The sequence below is a fragment of the Mirounga angustirostris genome, unplaced genomic scaffold (assembly GCF_029215605.1).
Source record: "Mirounga angustirostris isolate CCGP_5_RB_7025 unplaced genomic scaffold, mMirAng1.0.hap1 SCAF_17, whole genome shotgun sequence".
Lineage (NCBI taxonomy): Eukaryota > Metazoa > Chordata > Mammalia > Carnivora > Phocidae > Mirounga > Mirounga angustirostris.
In genome coordinates, this window is record NW_026991725.1 from 40,025,305 (window position 1) to 40,033,783 (window position 8,479).

Consider the following 8,479-nt stretch of genomic DNA (forward strand, 5'->3'; position numbering starts at 1 on the left):
GCCTTGCTAGAGCCCAGAGCCCATGGTCTAGCACCCATCAGCTCCTGCAGCCTCTCCTCCTTACCCTTCCTGCCATAAAGTGGCTCAAAAACTGTGGAACAGGTGCCCATCATTCCCCCCAGTAATTTCATCCCTAACAACCCCTGCAAACACACAAAACCCCTCTTTGCTCCTCTCCCCCACAACCAGAAGCCCTGTAATAAGACTGATATATAGATACACCTGGTGCAGTACAACTTAGTGGTGAAAGCATGGACTCTACATGCAGGGCTCAAACCCCGACTCCAGCAAGTACCAGTTGTGTGAATTTGGGCAAGTTACTTCATCGCTCAATGCTTGCATTCCCTCATCCGTGAAACAGGGGTAGTGATGGTGCCCTTCACAGGGCAGTGGTGCACATTAAACAAATCAGTGCACATCTAGTGCTCCAGGAGTAACAGAGTAAGTGCCACGAGGTATCCACTCTGGCTATTGTTCACCTGCAGCAGGTCGCTCGCCTGCAGACCTGCAGTGTTTGGAACTTCCACACTTAAAACTCCCTCTCCAGAGGCACCTGGGTGGCTCAGTCGTTAAGTGTCTGCCTTTGGCTCAGGTCATGATCCCAGGGTCTTGGGATCGAGCCCCACATTGGGCTCCCTGCTCCACGGGAGGCCTGCTTCTCCCTCTTCCACTCCCCCTGCTTGTGTTCCCTCTCTTGCTGTCTATCAGAAAAATAAATAAAATCTTAAAAACAAAAACAAAACTCCCTCTCCAAGGGTGCCTGCCTCAGTCATGATCTCAGGGTCCTGGGATCCAATCCCGCATGGGGCTCCCTGTTCAGTGGAGAGTCTGCTTCTTCCTCTCCCTCTCTCTCAGTGCCCTCCCTCTCTCTCTTAAATAAATAAAATCTTAAAAAAACAAAAACACCCTCTCCTAGTGTACAGGGAGAGAACCCACTCCCCCTTTCGGTATTATACAAAACAGTATCTTCAAGGGTAAGACAGAGAAACTTATGGGCCAATTTTACAAGATAGAAGTTACTGCTAAGTGAGCCCATGATTACCTGTTGAGTATGTTCTGTGAGCAGAGGCAGCGAAATACCAACCAGGCACTGGTATTGGTGACGAAATTAAAAAAGAAAATAAAGGGCACCTGGGTGGCTCAGTTGGTTGGGCGACTGCCTTCGGCTCAGGTCATGATCCTGGAGTCCCTGGATTGAGTCCCGCATCGGGCTCCCTGCTCAGTGGGGAGTCTGCTTCTCCCTCTGACCCTCCCCCCTCTCATGTGCTCTCTGTCTCTCTCATTCTCTCTGTCTCAAATAAATAAATAAAATCTTAAAAAAAGAAAAAAAAAAAGAAAAGAAAAATAACTAAAAGAGATGTTTCCTGGGGCGGCTGGGTGGCTCAGTCGGTTAAGCGAGGGACTCTTGGTTTCCCCTCAGGTCATGATCTCAGGGTGGTGGGATGGAGCCCTGGTGTGGGATTATGGGGAGTCTGAGATTCCCTCCTCCTGCTGTGCGTGCGCGCTCTCTCTCTCAAATAAATAAATAAATCTAAAAAAAGAGAGATAGACATCTCCTGCCTTAAGAGCTTACAGTCAAATAGGCAAACATAAACAAATGTGGCAACTTGATAATAAGCACGGGCGACCTATGGCCGCATACAGAGTAACAATCCAGACTCAATGCCACTGAGATCATCGCTAAAAGGTTGATGAGAAAGGGGGGAGGCTAATGCAGAAAAGGCTTCCCGGTCTTGCAAATTTAAACTAATTTCCAAATAGGTGTACATTCTGGCTCTGACTAGTGAGTGTTAAGAATAATGGTCAGAAGGGGCGGTGGCTGCCACACACCACCCCTGCTCTTCTCTGGTTTTTTTTCTCTTGTGGAATTAAAGCCGCCCGGCGGGTGGGGCTCAGGGTCTTTCGGAGCCGCAGCTCGCGGGCGCCCCCTGCCGCCCGGGCCTCCCCGCCCTCACCCCAACTTGAAGGGCAGCGGAGCAGGACACCCTGCAGTCCCCCGGGAATCTGCCGCCCCTTCTCTAATGCAACCCACCACCCAGATGACCCCGCCCCGCCCCAAGTGAAATCCGCAGAGCGATTAAGAATGCAATCCGGCCGGGCCTCGGTTTCCTCATCCGTTCCCCTCGTGAGGCCCCCTCGAACTTTCTGCGCCACCCCAGTCTCGGCCAGGGACAGTCTGTGGACTCAGGAGATAAATGACTGTAGCTGAAGCAACCGTCCATCTTCGTTTTCTTCCAAGATCAGGCCTCCCACCCCGGGGTCTCTACTGTCCCTGGTGGCGGCCACCATCTTACCCCCACGTCCAGAGTCCCGCTGAGAATGCGGCCGCCCCCATCGGCGGTTGTTTGGACTACATTTCCCCTGAGCCCTTTCTCAACATCGCGCGAGCTCTCGCGAGACTGCTGAGGGGACGTGTGCGCAGGCGCGGCTCCACCTTCTTTTCGGGGCAGGCCGCGTGGCTGGGAGGCATGGCGGCTTCTGGCTGGATCCAACGGGGCGAGCGTTCTCGGGCCTTTGGCTGCGGTAAGGCTGTGGAGGTGGGGAAACGAGATCTTCCTTGGCCCGGCGCAACTTCATTCGGCCTCCCCTGCCTCAGAGGCGGGATGGTGTCGATAAACCGGTCTCCCTTCTAGGGTGGTTGGGAGGCTTAGTGGAAATACCGGCTCGGAAGACGCAGAAGGGCGCGAGTGTTGATGATTGAAGGGAGAGCGCTCAGGCCCTCCTTTGGAGTTAGAGGGCCCCTCCTGGGGCGGGAGAGGTTCTCCCAGCCTGTGCAGCCTCGTGCGTCGCACAACCACCGTGTGCCCGGCGGGTCTCCGAGGCCCGCCCACGGGGCAGGCTGCGGGTGGCAGTTCTTTTTTTTTTTTTTAAGATTTTATTTATTTATTTGAGAGAGAGAATGACATAGAGCATGAGAGGGGGGAGGGTCAGAGGGAGAAGCAGGCTCCCCGCCGAGCAGGGAGCCCGATGCGGGACTCGATCCCGGGACTCCAGGATCATGACCTGAGCGGAAGGCAGTGGCTCAACCAACTGAGCCACCCAGGCGCCCTATTTTATTTTATTTTTTTAAAGATTGCATTTATTTATTTGAGAGAGAATGACATAGAGCATGAGAGGGGGGAGGGTCAGAGGGAGAAGCAGGCTCCCCGCCGAGCAGGGAGCCCGATGCGGGACTCGATCCCGGGACTCCAGGATCATGACCTGAGCCGAAGGCAGTGGCTCAACCGACTGAGCCACCCAGGCGGCCCAGCGGGTGGCAGTTCTTAGTTCACATCGAGTGTTAACGTCCGAGTCAAGTCCCTCCTAGAGTGCCTTGAGGACGGCCCTAATCAGTAGTTTTTATTTAATCCTATAGACAGTCGTAAATGGGATTGTCGATTTTGGAAAGCCATAATTCTACAACCCACCTTCCAAGCTCATTTTTTCATTCCCCACAGGCTTTTCTTTGGCATCTGCGGAGACAGCAGCAGACCTGCAGGTTGAAGCTTAAAAGTAACGAATGCATCCCTGAAATGAGTAAGGATGGATGCCGGAAGGCCCGCCACCTACCGCAGCCTCACACTTTATTCTGGTTTTAAGTTCAGTTTTATGAACGCGTGGACGCATAAATCCAGTTAGGGTGAGAAAAATGGACCCCGAATCCGGAAATGAGCCGGGCCCGTGCCAGTGTGATTTGGGGCCACTAGGTGTCACTGTTTGGAATCAAAAGGGTTGCTGCACAGGGATGGGAGGGAGACTTAGGAAATGGGTTTGGTTGGCTGGGGTTTAGAAATATTTGTGGATGATTTAAAGTTATCCTTGTCTGAAAGGACATCTTTTGTGAAGAGTTCTGATGCCTTGAGGCTCAGCTTTTTAAATACCAATCTTGAGATAACATCTTGACATTGGAACGAAGTACATTTCCCTTAGAGATTAAAGGTGTTGACTGTAGACTCTGAAAAAAGTCAAGTGAAAACCATCATCTTAAGATGTTGAGTGTAAGGATTTTTTTGATGAAAATTCTATTAAATGGGAAGATTTTTTTTTAGCTCTTCAGCAGAATTGCAGAGATTAGCGTCCCTTTAGTGTCTAGTTAGATTTCAAGGTTGTGAGCCTCCCAGGATTGTTCCTGCCCAGGTAAGGGGAGGAGTGTGGAACTCTGCTAGCCTCCTTGCCAAGCAGTCTCCCAAACTACTTGTTAAACAATCTTAAGTGGAGTAGATATTTTCTCCTTTGCTACTGAGCAAACAAACTGAGGCTTAGAGTTAATACAGCTGTTTCTTGTGTTTTATTTTGTTTTTAAAGATGTTATTTATTGGACAGAGAGAGACACAGGAAGAGGGAACACAAGCAGGGGGAGTGGGAGAGGGAGAAGCAGGCTTCCCGCTGAGCAGGGAGCCCGATGCGGGGCTCGATGCGGGGCTCGATCCCAGGACCCTGGGCTCATGACCTGAGCCGAAGGCAGACGCTTAACAACTGAGCCACCCAGGCGCACCTGTTTCTTGTTTTTTAAAGAACCATAAAAACGGCAAATTTTGTGAGGGGGCTATTACCTTTTTTCAGTTTCGTTGAGAAATAATTGAGTTACAATTAGCCCAGTTGTTCTCCACTGGAGTAGAGCATGCTATTGGGGTCTAATGGGTGCTGCTAAGTATCCTACAATGCACAAGACAGCCCCCGCCACAGAGAACTACCCACCCAGAATGTCAGAGCTGAGATTGAAACTTTGTATTAGGGGCGCCTGAGTGGCTCAGTCGGTTAAGCGTCTGTCTTCGGCTCAGGTCATGATCCCAGGGTCCTGGGATCGAGCCCCACATCGGGCTCCCTGCTCAGCTGGAAGCCTGCTTCACCCTCTCCCACTCCCCCTGCTTGTGTTCCCTCTCTCGCTGTCTCTCTCTCTCTCTCTGTCAAATAAATAAATAAAATCTTTAAAAAAGAAAAGAAACTTTGTATTAGACTAACATGAGAGATCCCGGGCCCTAGTCCCACCCTGTTACCAGATAAGCCCACCAGAGCCTTATTTCTTTGTAAAATCTGGTTACTGCTTTCCAGACCTGGCTGTATATCCAAGGCGCCTACAAAGTGTTAGAAGTACACCTCCAGCCATGGATGAGAATGACCCTTGATTGAGGCCTGAGAATTGCGTGGCCATCCCAAGAGCAGTCATATAGGAACAGTTAGATGATCTGATCTACTTATAGCTCAGGGATTTTTATTACAACAAGATTATAGCACTGGCTATTTTTAAGTAGCTCTTGGGGGCAGATCTATAATCCTCTACTAAAAAAAAACTGATCTAGCTCTGTGGATCATTGTGTATGCAGAGGTGAGTGAAAGAGAAATGACCTTGTGTGATGGTGCCTTCTGGCAGCGGGTTCCCTTTGTACAGCTGGCCTTCAACAGAATGTCCCAAAGGAGTAACCGCACATTTTACTGACACTGGAATATACACCCCACACATACTCTGCTATCAGGTACTTTGTGCCAGGGTAGACTCTGTCTTTAAAAGGGCAGGAAGTAGGGGCGCCTGGGTGGCTCAGTCGTTAAGCGTCTGCCTTTGGCTCAGGTCGTGATCCCAGGGTCCTGGGATCGAGCCCCACATCGGGCTCCCTGCTCCGCGGGAAGCCTGCTTCTCCCTCTCCCACTCCCCCCGCTTGTGTTCCCTCTCTCGCTGTGTTTCTCTCGGTCATATAAATAAATAAAATCTTTTAAAAAGGGGAGGGGGCAGGAAGTGTCAGTGAGTCAGGTCTGGGATGCTGGGTACCTCTGGGCACTAGGTATCAGCAGTTTTTACCTTGAAGGAAAGTTCTTTTAATAAAGTAGACAAGATTGAGAATTCCTAATGAGGGAAGCAAAGCAGAATTTTGTAAGGAAAAAGTGGTCTCCCTCTGCTAGAAGGGTCGGCCCGTGGGCTGGAGGATTGGTGGGAGCTGAGTCCATGATGATCTAAAGTTATCCCTGTCTGAAGGCAAAGAAAGGCCTTTCTGTGGAATATGGATGTCTGAAACTCAGTTCCCAAGTTTGCTTTATAAAAAAATGGAGGCCAGATTTGAGGGTGAGCTACTTGAGAGTTAACCTGTGTATATCTTGAGTAGGTTTTTCTTTTGCAATTTCTTCTTGCCAGGTGCAGTCTCAGCCTCGGTTTCTGCGGCTGGAAAAGGATCCTGCAGAAGCAGATAGGTAGCGCCTCGTCCGCTGCCCTGGCCCCGAAGTGGAGACTTTGCTTTCGGACGTAAGTAGAGCCCTTCCAAGTAGACTTGGATGGGATGTTTGTTTTGCTGCTCCTGCCTCGGGTTTAGGATTGTGCTGAGTGGCAGGGAGATTTTAACATGGGTTTGTTTTTTTTTTTTTTTTAAGATTTTATTTTTTGACAGGGAGAGACACAGCGAGAGAGGGAACACAAGCAGGGGGAGTGGGAGAGGGAGAAGCAGGCTTCCCGCGGAGCAGGGAGCCCGATGCGGGGCTCGATCCCAGGACCCCGGGATCAGGACCTGAGCCAAAGGCAGACGCTTAACGACTGAGCCACCCAGGCGCCCCTAATGTGGGTTTGTTTTCTTTGCTAGATGTCTGCGGTGTGTGAGACAGAACTGACCTGCTTTGCCTGAAGTAAGTGAAAGAACTCTGTTGCTTGTGGTCTTTGTTGCCATCTTTCGTGTCCCTAGGAAGCCCCACAAGCCTATGATGGTTAGTTATCCCTGTCTGAACATCTCGGCTGAGGGGAAACCATCTATTCTGAGGCATTGGGGTTTGGCTCTTTGCTCTTAGAAGTTGAGGCTTTATCAGGGATCAATCTGAACGGACTCCAGATGGAATTGTCTACCCTGCGAAGACCCCAGTCGAGTGCATCGTCCCTCTGCAGCTTGAAAACTGATGGTGTGGCTGCCCTGTCGCACTCTAGGCCCCTTGATCGATATTCCTGGGGTACAGGCTCTCAGAGGGGGCAGAAATGGGCAAGTAGCCCAGGTGTGGGTCATGTTCTTACTGTGGAATGAAAGAGCGCTTGTCCCATATTTCGAGGAAATGAATGCAGTCTTTGAAACCGACGGGAATGTCGGAAGTCTGCCGGTTGCGACAGGACTGTGACCTACCTCTGCACCACATGGTGACACTGAGGAAAGAAGGCATGGCACCAGCAGAGCTGTTTGGTTTCCAGGTGCTTTGTTTACTACACCAGGGAGCTCTCCTAGGGTTAGCTGAGATCAGGTCTGGACAACATGATGGGCATGGGGCTTCTCCTGGGGTAGCCGAGGGCTGAGGGGCTGTCATGCGAACAAGGAAGTAGCCCAGTGATACTGGGCCGGGAGGGTGTCTGGCTTTGTTCCCATTTAAATGCCAGCCTTAGAGTGGGCAGATGGCCTTTTTCTGTTGAAATTGGGGGCTATGTATGGGCTTTTTGTATTTAAGGTCACATAATTGTTCAGTTACCAAGAAAGCTAGATTTGGGGTGGGATTTAATAAGCCTGAAAACTGGCCCCAGTAAAAGTATATGTTTTAGCAAGTCGGGAAGTTGACTTCTTGCCTTATTGTTCCTGCGGAGTAGATTTGACTGCACCACGGGACTCACGTAGACCTTTAGGTTTGACTTGAAAAGCTTAACCTCCAGAAAGGGGTTGAATGAGAATGTCCCCAGTGCTTCGTGGTGGTTCTTCCCTGGCCCCTTGCCAGACCCTGCTCCCTTTGCGCATTAGCTCCCGAGGGCAGGCTGCAGTTCCGGGTCTTCTGGGAATCCTAGCAGCCTGCTTTGACGCATTCTGTGCCCGGTGGTCCCCTCAACAGCATGGGCCTAATGTTTGGTTACAGTGAGCGCTGCTACGATTGCCTTCTCTTCATTCAGTTTGGCTTTCAATTTTGAGTCCCCTGCTTGACTGATCCATCAAATGACTCTCCTTTGGTCTTGCAGGTTATCTCCTCAGGACAGGCGATGGCAGGTGGAGCAGCACGGCCTCTGTTGCTAATTGTTAGTGCCTGCAAAGTAATCCCCCAAAGGGAGACTAATTGAAGAATTCTTTGGACTTGGTCTGCAAAAGGAGCCAAAGAATTTGAGTGACAGCTCGTCCCGCTGGCAGTCAAATCAGGGTGTAACATCCAGAATGCCACGGTTTAGCTGATGTGGGTGTAGCTGGGGTGCTGGCAAGAGGGCATGATTGTGAACCGAAAAGGGTTAATATGTGTGTGCTCTGTTTTGGGGAGACTGAGGGGAAGCAGGCGCTCCGCCTAGAAAGAGGTTTCTCAGAGTGGATTTCCTGTGAAGTTACTGTATCTTGGGCTTAAATTTTGAAGCGCAAATAAAAGTTTTTAAAAATGGATTTTTGTAACATGGATTTCACGTTGAGACCCTCATACTGGGGTTTTATTCTGTGACTTAGCTAACATGTTCTTACGTAAATGAAGGTTTCACAGAATACTGTTTGTTTTTTAAGAGGGGCAGAGGGAGAGAGAGTCACAAGCAAACTCCATGCTCAACGGGGGGTTCGATCTCATAACCCTGAGACCACCAGCT

At 50.4% G+C, this 8,479-nt stretch overlaps 1 long non-coding RNA gene and 1 other non-coding gene across 3 annotated transcripts; both read left to right on the forward strand.

The window, feature by feature from the left end:
- Positions 1 to 2,393: 2,393 nt before the first annotated feature.
- LOC123853733 (uncharacterized) lies at positions 2,394 to 8,285 on the forward strand. 2 transcript variants are annotated; one of them, XR_010408665.1, is made up of 5 exons: positions 2,394 to 2,523; positions 3,438 to 3,619; positions 6,104 to 6,211; positions 6,543 to 6,585; positions 7,880 to 8,285. It is a non-coding gene; the product is annotated as an uncharacterized LOC123853733 (long non-coding RNA). The 2 variants fall into 2 exon arrangements; XR_010408666.1 differs by having other exon boundaries at positions 3,438 to 3,516.
- Positions 5,910 to 5,991, forward strand: LOC123854806 (small nucleolar RNA R38). The gene has a single exon (XR_006793364.1). It is a non-coding gene; the product is annotated as a small nucleolar RNA R38 (small nucleolar RNA).
- Positions 8,286 to 8,479: the final 194 nt, after the last annotated feature.